We start from the raw sequence: 10,751 nt of genomic DNA on the forward strand, positions 1-10,751 counted from the left end.
GCATCAGTTTTAGATGCAATGAGAAAGAGAGCTTATGCTCACCAGACAGAGCCGCAGAAGCGGAAGTGACACGAGTACATACTTCCGGTACACGGACGCCGGCGTCTTGCTGAAATCCGCAATACACGTGGAGGGACCTGCATTTGTCAGTCCCCCACATATACATTCCCTTAGGGAATCTGCTTTGGTAAGAATAATTCTAACCTATACATACATATGCATAGTTACTGTTTAATCGTTTTGTGCATCCATTCTGTCCATTACAAGGAACTCTTTTATTTATGTATTTTATAGACACGCTTCTTGAAAAAGGCATCTCAGTATGCCGAAACGCGTAGAAGAAATCAAGTGTCTTTTTAACCCTATGGTGATTTCATAATATGCTTTCGGTATTGTGTTGGCCATTACTAATACCCGGGTTACAGCTAGTATGATACATATGTTGTCAGTCACGTGATCTTACACTGTTTTGTTTTAATAAAACCATTTTTTACTGGATCAAAGTGGTGAGATATTCCATCGAAAGATACCTTTATATGAATGTCCACAACCTATTCATGTAAGCATTCATGTAAGCAACCTTAGATGTTTGCACGAGTAAGGTGACCCTATATCATCCTTGGATCGTTTGGGGACTTTGGGAGCACCATTTCCATAGCATCCACGCACCCAAAAAGGAGGACTTACAAATATTTACAATATTACACTATTGTTCTTTCTCCCTTTTTTCAAAATATAAAATTTTCTGAACCGGAGAAAAATTGGGGTCCACGCATATTATTATATTGGGACAATACTTTTAGCGCAAGTGAGACTATTCCTGTTTTTTGTATCTATTGTTTGCGGTCTGGTGACCACCAATATAGTTTTCTGCAGCTTTAAGTTGTGCAGCACGCTTGGTGAAATTATTTTCTTTTCCATACATTTCACATCTAGTTTCCCCTGTGCTTCATTCATTCATTGCTTGATAAAATTAGCAAAGGAAAACTATGCTCATCCAGACACGCAGAAGGAAACTGTAACCAAAAAAAAGGAAAACATTAAAATAAGAACATCACAGCATTAATAGGAAAACTATAGTCAATAATACTACTAAAGTCTCGCAACACCAGTGCCCATAACAATAAATACAGTATCAATTATATTCTTTTTTAACTAAAATATATTGGTATTACTCCTAGGTGTGAACGCCATCCTGTTTAATGTTCAAATGTTTGTCAATCATACAACCCTGAAAAAAGAGAAACGTTTTCCCCCCTTGGATGCCACAAATCAATGAAATCTTATAAACTGATAAAAGGATCAGCAAACATTTAGAGTTTAGACAGATTATGACAGATGTGTTTATGGGGCATTGCCCAGATAAAGTAAGGTAAAAGTAAATTCTGCTTTTAAAAGAGCATTTTTTAGGTTAGAAAGCAATGAATAAACCAGACACTAACTTTCCATTATACTAACATTTCCAAGAAAAACATCATGGAATGTGAGCAAATGTGTTTTTAACGGAATAGTCTTCATGTTTGATGAAAGTGGAGGAAATTAGTTATCCAGATTGGTTTAGCCTGGAAATTCACATAGGGAAGCAGGACCCTATCAGGTCTGTACAATCTCTTCTTGTGTTTGGTATGTGTGGTTACTCACCACAAGATCTGATAACAAAAACTATACTTAGCAATTAAATAGTGTTTGTGTGTGTGTGTATATATATATATATATACATATATATATATATATGTATTTATAATTATATATATATACATATCAGGTCTCTGTTTGCTAACATAATTGGACCTCTGCATATGTTGTCTCATATTGGATTATTTCAAAGTAGCTATCTGGGTAGCTTTAGCCGGCGCAATAAGGGGTGTAATGCCAAGGGCAGCCATCTTGGGGGTGGGGTAGTCAGTCCCACAAAAAACAAGAACATTTATGAAAAGTGGCCCTGGGAAAGTATCAGTAAAAATAATCTATTAACAAAACAATAGAATAAAACCGATCATAAAAACAAATGGTATATTAAATTAAATTAGTGGACTTAGAACAGGAAAGTTCAATGCCATAAGAGTCCCGTTCCTATTATACCACCTTGAGAAATCAGATACAGGTAGGTACCAAATGCATATTAATAGGCTTGACTTCAAATGTTATCCCCAAGCGTGATATATTTACCAAACAACCGCTATAAGCTTGTGATCCATATAGGATGACATTTGCACTGAAAAAGGTTGAGTCACAAAGGTGACAACAAGGAAGAACAAAAATGGGTTTTGGGGCACGCTTAACAAGTGAAAATTTGGCTTATATTAAAATTTTACTTTTATTGAATATCTTAGCTAAAATAACAGTACGTGTAGAAAAGAGATACCAAACAATAAAATTATCGTCACAAATTTATATTCAAGTGTGAAATGACAAGAGTAAACTCCCTGTGGTCAAATGGTTTAGATTAGTTTTTTTAGAAACAAATTTCAATACAATTCTGAGTCACATGGGAGTGTTTGACGCATGACACTATGTTCCCTATACAAATTTGAATGCGGTGTAGTCCCAGTGGTAGACGGAGAGGCACAAGAAAATATAAAAGTAGAATGCTCCTTTGACCAGGTTGTGGTGTTTTTGCGGTCTTTTAAATTACAGCTCCGGGTATTCCCTGTTGGTCCCCCACACAGGTACTTGCCCGGCCACTCACTGCTTAGCTTCTGAGTTCGGAATGGGATTCAGGCACACCAGTGATGTATGGCAGTAATTACCATTCGATGAGAGTACACCTCGGTCTTTTGAAAAGAAGTTCAGATGTGCTTCTGCTTTTTATCATGTGTAGCCTCTACCCCTCTGTTGCCAAATCACATTGCAATAGGGATATAGGATAACATATAAAATGACAGAGCAGCATAAAATAAGATTGTTAGAGAAGAAGTGGATATCGGTGCACTCCCATTCTACTGTTCACCATCTACCTTAGGCATCGAATGATGAATGAGAGTGCTAGGGGTCAAGGAGAATCCCACCTGAAGGAGAAGGTTAGTGATAAAAATGTACCCAAGTCTCCTGTGAGGAGTCGTGCACCTGGTGTCAGTACTGATGCTACTGAATACCGGATTGCACCCACAGGATAATATTTTCAAACAATGTGCATATTATCCATGTGAGATGTGCACAGATGATATTAGTATATAAACTTCCTCAAAATACACTTACAGTAGTATGGTAAAGTACAGAAGTTGTAAATGGGGACTACAAAGATATAGGTACACAATTGGTTAATAGATGCTTGAATGTCTGAACTGAATCACAGTGTATTAATGAATAAGCAGTCTAAAGTACATGCATGGTAATTAGAGACTGAGGCAGCAGGTACACAGTTGATTGACAGGCTCTTAACTGCCCATATTAATGAACTGACAGTCTAAATGGTGCTCAGCTCTTAGGTGCTCAGCCTGAATCACAGTGTGTTACTGAATAAACAGCCTAAAGATAAGGGGCAGGTACATCTATTTTTACTGAAGACTGACTAGACAGGAATACAGGTGGTTAGTTCTTAAATGCACAGGAGCATAAATAGTTAATATGTTCCTAAATTACCGGCATGGATCACAAATGTATTAATAAATAAACAACCTACTTGGTAATCTGCTCAAAAATAATAATGATAAACAGTCCTGCTCGCAGTGTACAGTTATTCTATATTAATTGCTGTGTATAGAGGACGTTCTTAAAGGACAGGTAAATCTGTGACCCAAAAGGAGTAGTGGTTTATGGCACAGATGGTCCTTTGTAAATGCTGCTATGGAGTGGTGCAGTATCGCGGGGAGTCGGAGTGGATCACACCGCTCACTGCGCCCACGCTTGGAAGTGCCCAAGTCGCCTGTGACCAGCTGGTCATGGCTACTGTGCAATCTTACCTAGTCTGTGGGAAGCCGGGGTGGATCAGGCTATAAGCGGCAGATACCTGGGTGTTCAGAGAGACATCCGGGGACATGAAGTAGGTGCATCCAGATAGAGGACGGCTGAGTGTCTATTTAGACAGGCCCCTTATTCCCACCAGTACACGTAACTGTGAACAAGCTACAGCGAAACACGTGTCTGAAGATGGGGGAGTGTCAGGGGGCATCTTCAGACTCTACTGGTGCATCTACTGCTGTATATATATTATATCTCTCTGCTTTCGCATCTACTGCTGTATATATAATATCTCTCTGCTGGTGCATCTACTGCCGTATAAATAATACCCATCGACTCTACTGGTGCATCTACTGCCGAATAAATAATAGCAGTCAACTGGTGCATCTACTGCCGTATATATATAATACCTCTCTGCTGGTGCATCTACTGCCGTATATATAATATCTCTCTGCTGGTGCATCTACTGCCTTATATATAATACCTTTCTACTGGTGCATCTACTGTACATCTATATCTATAGCACCACAGCCCACCGCACCACCTTGGAATGGTGAGATTGAGCCTTGATTGCCCCCTGTCATTTTATGGTTGTATGACATTACATCATTGTAACAACCTATTGCATTTGCACTTTATTGAAAAGCCTTTGCCTTTATGTGTAAAATGTTTTATGTCTATATGTTTTAAGTGTCAAATAAATTATTTTCTGGTTTGCTAAAAAAATTCCCTGATTTGGGTCCAGAAAAAATGTTTATCCACTGATCCAGTATAAGCGCCACTCAGGGTGACCACCATTTTTCTTCTTGCACGTATTTAAAGAGTGGGTGTGTACTCTTTTGGCCACCAGGAGGATGCTATACTAGGATCAGGAAAATACTGCACACAGACCCCTTACATCTTTTTTCCTGTCAAAGTACAGGGCATGTAAACTCCAAAAAGTCAAAGTTCAGTAAAAAAAGGACCCCAAAAGATAAATTCAAATCATTGGAGGAGAAACTTAAACTTGCCAATGTGCCATTTAAAACACAGAATTGCAAGGAACAGTTAAGGCCCTGGCCTGTATTCATGACTGGTGGTTCCACTTCATATGACGATGCAGCCCTCCTACTTACCCCTTTAGAGATTTTAAGAGATTTCAGCTGTCATTAAAAACACAGCAAGCATCTCTGCCTACTAAAGAAGACATGTTATCACAAACCCCCAAGGAGAGTCCAAGGGTGTTGGTGGTTGCAATGCTAGACCTTCCCATCGATGTACAGGAAGAGGTGGCTCCTTCCACCATTTTTAGCACTCCCTCTACATATGCTGAGGTGGTTTGCTTAAATGAGGCACCAGGGGGGGAAACAGTTGTTGTCCATGAGATGAAAAAGCCCATCGTCATGTCTGGGCAAAGGACCAATAAATCCACCTCTTCGGTCTGGAATTTTTTTATCCAAATCTGGACAACAAATGTATTGCCATATGTAGCGCATGTAAAGTTCCAATAAGCAGGGGTAAGGATCTTGCCCACCTAGGGACATCCTCCCTTATACGTCACATGAAGACCCTCCATAAATCAGTGTTTAGTTCAGGAACTGTGGCTAGGACCGTCAGCAGTCCAGGGACACCTAAATCCCTTGGTCCTCCTGTTGGAGCCAAGCTCCTAAAAAGCACACCACCAACTCCCTCCTCGTCAATTTCCTCCTCGATCCAGATCAGGGGGAGTCCTGCAGGCCATGTCACCAGCATGACTGACTCCTCTTCTATCCGGGATTACTCCAGAAGATCCTGCAGCACTACGCCTACTACTGCCGATGCTGCTGTTGCTGCTGGGAGTTGGTCATCATCCCAGAGGAGAAGTCGGAAGACCGCTACATCTTTCACTAAGCAATTGACCGTCGTTTGCCATGAGGACGAAATTTGACAGCAGTCATCCTATAGCAAAGTGGATAACAACGGCCTTGACAGCTATGTTGGTGTTAGACGTGCGTCCGGTGTCCGCCATCAGTGGAGTGGGATTTAGACGGTTGATGGAGGTATTTTGTCCCAGGTACCAAATCCTGTCTAGATTCCACTTCACTAGGCAGGCGATACCCGCAATGTATAGAGACGTCAGAAAAAGTGTCCTCAGTGCCCTGAAAAATGCAGCCGTACCCACTGTCCACTTAACTATGGACATGTGGATCAGGGCAAACTAAGGACTATATGACTGTAACAGCCCACTGGGTAGATGCATTGCCTTCCGCAGCAGCAGCTGCAGCATCTCCTGCACGCCAGCTCCGTCCAAGGCAGGCTACGCTGTGTATCACCGGTTTCAGGAAGAGGTACAACGCTGACAACCTGTTACAGAAACTGAGGGAAATCATCTCCCAGTGGCCCTTAGACTCTCCTGGGGATTTGTGGTGTTGGACAACGCCAGTAACATTGTGCCATGTTTTGCCCACACAATAAATTTGGTGGTGCAGCATTTCATCAGAAGTGACAGGAGCATGCAGGAGATGCTTGCGGTGGACCGCAAAATTTGTGGACACTTTCGGCATTCTGCCACTGCCGAAGGCTGGAGCGGCAACAAAAACTCCTCAACCTGCCCTGCCATCAGCTTAAACAAGAGGTGGTGATGCGCTGGAACTCCACCCTCTATATGCTGCAGAGGATGGAGGAGCAACAAAAGGCCATTCAAGCCTACACGGCCACCTACGACATAGGCAGAGGAGCGGGGCAGCACCTTACTCAAGTGCAGTGGAGGCTGATTTCCGTGTTTTGCAAGGTTCTCCAGCCATTTGAACTTGCCACACGTGAAGTCAGTTCTGACAATGCCAGCTTGAGTCAGGTGATTCCCCTGATCAGGCTGTTGCAGAAGCAGCTGGAGAAAGTGAAGGAGGAGCTAAAGCGTTGCGATTCCGCAAAGCATGTAGCTCTTGCGGATGAAGCCCTCCATACGCTTTGCCAGGATACGTGGGTGATCAGTCTGTTAAAGTCAGAGGAATATATACTTGCCACTGTGCTTGATCCTCGGTTTAAAGCGTATGTTGTGTCTCTGTTTCTGGCGGACACAAGTCTACAAAGGTGCAAAGACCTGCTGGTCAGGAGATTGCCATCTGAAGGGGACCGTGACACGGCCACAGCACCGCCTTCATTTTCTCCCACACCTGTGGCTGCGAGGAAACAGCTGCGATCTCCCACACAACCCGCTGGTGGGGATGCAGGGCAGGCAGGAAGGAGTTTGGACATCTGGTCCAGACTAAAGGAACTGCCAACGATTGCTGACATGTCTACTGTCGCTGCATTGGATGGAGGATTACTATGGTGACAACATCCAAGTAGACATGTCAGACAGTCCTTACCAGTACTGGCTCTATTTTACCTGAGTTGTCCCCCCTCCATAGTGTACTCCGAAAGAGTTCTTAGTGCAGCGGGGAACCTGGTCAGTGAGCGGTGAAGGAGGTTGCTTCCGCAAAATGTGGAGAAGATGATGTTTATAACAATGAATTATCAATTATTCAATGAAGACCAGCAATTGCCTCCAGAGATTATAACGGGATCTGTGATTGTGGACTCCAGCGGGCACGAATTGATAATATGTGAGGATGAGGAAGTATACACTATATATACACATACACACACACATATATGTGTGTATATATATTTAGGCAGCCTTAAAGTATGAGAGAGGTGCTCACTTCATGAGCGGAGAAGCGGCATGCGGTCAGGGCTGCAGTGCTGCTTGCTGTGTAATGTAATGGCAGTGCCGAACACCCTACTCGCCTTTAATACAAAGTACAGCTGGAACCACCGCCCACACCTCTCCTGCAGGAATGTGCTGCTGGGCCCAATGGTGCAAGGATGGAAGGATGGAGGGTGCAATCCAGTCGGCGGCATCTAGTTCCACCCCCTCTTGACAGACTCCATCCCGTCAGCAGACCCCGCCCCCAGGGCTGCTTCCATAAATTTCCCGTGCTGGTTTCACATCCCAATCCGCCCCTGGCTGCAGTCATCCCATTTTGGGCCCTCTCTACTAGACATAACCTTTTCCACCCAGTGTAATCCTGTGAAGATTGATGCCTTACTTAGTACCTTTCATGGTTGGAATATATAATGTCTACACCAACCCTGCAGTGTACAAACTGCTTTTGATGTGTAAATGATTGTACTCTATAAAGAAGCAGTATTTATTTATTTATTAACAGTTTCTTATATAGCACACACATATTCCGCAGCGCTTTACAGAGAATATTTGAACATTCACATCAGTCGCTGCCCCAGTGGAGCTTACAATCTATATTCCCAACCACATGTACACGCACACACAGACATTCTAGGGTTAATTTGTTGAGAGCCAATTAACCTACCAGTATATTTTTGGATTGTGGGAGGAAACCAGAGTACCCGGAGGAAACCCACGCAAGCACTGGGAGAATATACAAACTCCACACAGTTAGAGCCATGGTGGGAATCGAACCCATGACCTCAGTGCTGTGAGGCAGTAATGCTAACCATTACACCATCCATACTGCCCCAGTTAAAGCCAAACAAAGTTCCACACCTCCTGCTTGTCGCATTCACCCCAAAGCATTGCATAACCTTACCCTATGGAGGACAAGCTGTATCATAAATACTCAAAAAACGATTTTTGCTGTCAGACTGGGTTTTTGGTTTCAAATCATACCCATTTTGTATGTCATTCTAAGGTGAGATTTTTGAACACAATATAAACTTTTGTTTAAGCCAATAAACAAATTATAACCTGTACATGAAACAATATACTAACAGTAGATAATCATCTATGATGTCTCATTTATATAAAATATAATATTCTAGCATGTAGTGAAATATAGTAAATACAGGTTACAAATGTATCATGACGTTATACATTCTAACTGATAAAGTTTTCCCTAGAAACAATACACCCATAGATAATCATATAAAAGCTGAGGTCATGAGAACTCTCAATGAGGTTTCAGTTCTGCTTGTTAACGATTAAGAAAGGAAATAAGATCAGAGCGATTACACACCCGCCCCCTAAAGCATTTTTTAAGAGCATTCAGTACATATTGATTATGATGATAAAACTCTAATGTAAGAGAACTTTGTACAGTGAGCTTTTCCCACTTGTTTTGTTAAATTAATTCACAACAAAGTGATTTGTAAATCATAATCGTTGAGTAGCCCTTTGTTTGAAATGAAGTCCCAATAAAGGAGCTTAACTCACATGTTCTGTGACTTCTGTCTAATGCTAGGCAATAGCATATATTATATAATTATCTAGGTGATCCATCTGTATTGACAGATTATCCAGATAAGTCTATAGTTATTGCATGTGACCGATCCAAAAATATCAATCAGTCAGACATGCCAAATCATCATACAGTATGCATTCAATACAATATTTTTTAAGTTGCGAGTCTGCTGCAAAGAGCAGTATATGAATTGTTGTGGTCAACCAACAGCAAACAGTTTCTTCACAGCAGAAGAATGCGCACAGCATATATACATGGAAGACAGAGTGACTGGTGGCATGGCCAGCAGCTGACAGAGAGCTGGGCATGCCCTCATATTGCCGAAAATGGGTGAGTGGCATGTGGCTGCTGCATTTCAGTGAGGCCATGCACCCTTTGCAGAAGCCAAACTCCCCTTTTCATGCATGGTAGGCTTGCTTCATTCATTTAACATGTTGGGAGGTATGCACAGCTGCAGATGTTCGCATAGTTGAGCAATCATTGAAAACCCTAACAATGCATATGTTACACAGTCTGTATGGACAAATGTGCTGTTGCGATTGGGACGCTAACCCTATCCCACACGTGCAGCCAACCCTCCTACCCCATAGCCTAACCCTAATCTTCCCCCCTCCTGTCCGAATCCTAACCCGCCATGGATACTGACAACCGGGATGCTGGCAGTTGGGATTTTGGTGTAGGCATCTCCATGGAAGTCAATATTCCAGGGCCAGTCTTCTGGCCGAGGGTTGGGATGCTGGAATTGGTATTCTGACTGCAAGCAGTCTAATAGCCAGTCTTCACTACATCCCTGCACCAGACAGATTGTAGAAATTAAGTTGGAAGAATTTAAAAATTTACAGTTTCTTTTATAGCGCAGGATATTCCATTGCGCTTTACAATTGGAAAAATGAATGCAATGAGGATGAACTTAGTCTCATGTAGTGGTAAAGTGTGTTCAGAAGTCATAGCCTAGGTGAGCAATCTTTTATAAAACTACAACCATCCCCAGGTACCTCACTGGGTACATGATCATTTGTCAGATTCAGCAAATATGACGCCATGTGCTTATTTTCAAAAGAGAAAATAGGAGCCATCCAGAAACAGGAATGCGGAGGAGAAGATTTGGAGGGATGAACAGATAGATATATTTTCCTGGGTTCCATTGTATTGATTAAACTGGACTATATGGGCTGGGGAAAGAGCAGAACGCAGGATGATGTGATGAGGTAAGTTAATGCCTAGTACATTCAAGCATTTACAACTTCAGATAGTGTGATTAGAATACTCAAATTGGAAAACTGTATAGGTACAACACAGATGGCTTAAAGTGGCTTTAGAAATCAGAGCTAGTTACGTTACGACCAATGACCATACACTAGGCCAACTTTCTTTCAAATAGTTGTTTGGATGGAATAAAAAGCTGGTACTGTTTGGGAGCAAATGTAATTTGTAATACAGTAATTTGCTCCCAAAATCTGAAAACGGACAAAACTGTTGGTCAGACAACGTACTGTAGGTGAAGCTATTTAATTTAAACAATATGACAATGTTTTTGTCCATTTTCCTGGGTTTATGAGCAGATTACTGATTGTCATTTGCTTCCATCATGTACCAGATTTTTTGTCCAACCAACCAACTAGTTGGATGGTT

At 42.0% G+C, this 10,751-nt stretch overlaps 1 pseudogene; it reads right to left on the bottom strand.

The window, feature by feature from the left end:
• Window positions 1-2,628: 2,628 nt before the first annotated feature.
• LOC146005958 (5S ribosomal RNA) lies at window positions 2,629-2,748 on the bottom strand (annotated as a pseudogene).
• Between the last annotated feature and the right edge of the window lie 8,003 nt (window positions 2,749-10,751).

The sequence above is a fragment of the Crinia signifera genome, chromosome 5, assembly GCF_055691185.1.
Source record: "Crinia signifera chromosome 5, ASM5569118v1, whole genome shotgun sequence".
Classification (NCBI taxonomy): domain Eukaryota; kingdom Metazoa; phylum Chordata; class Amphibia; order Anura; family Myobatrachidae; genus Crinia; species Crinia signifera.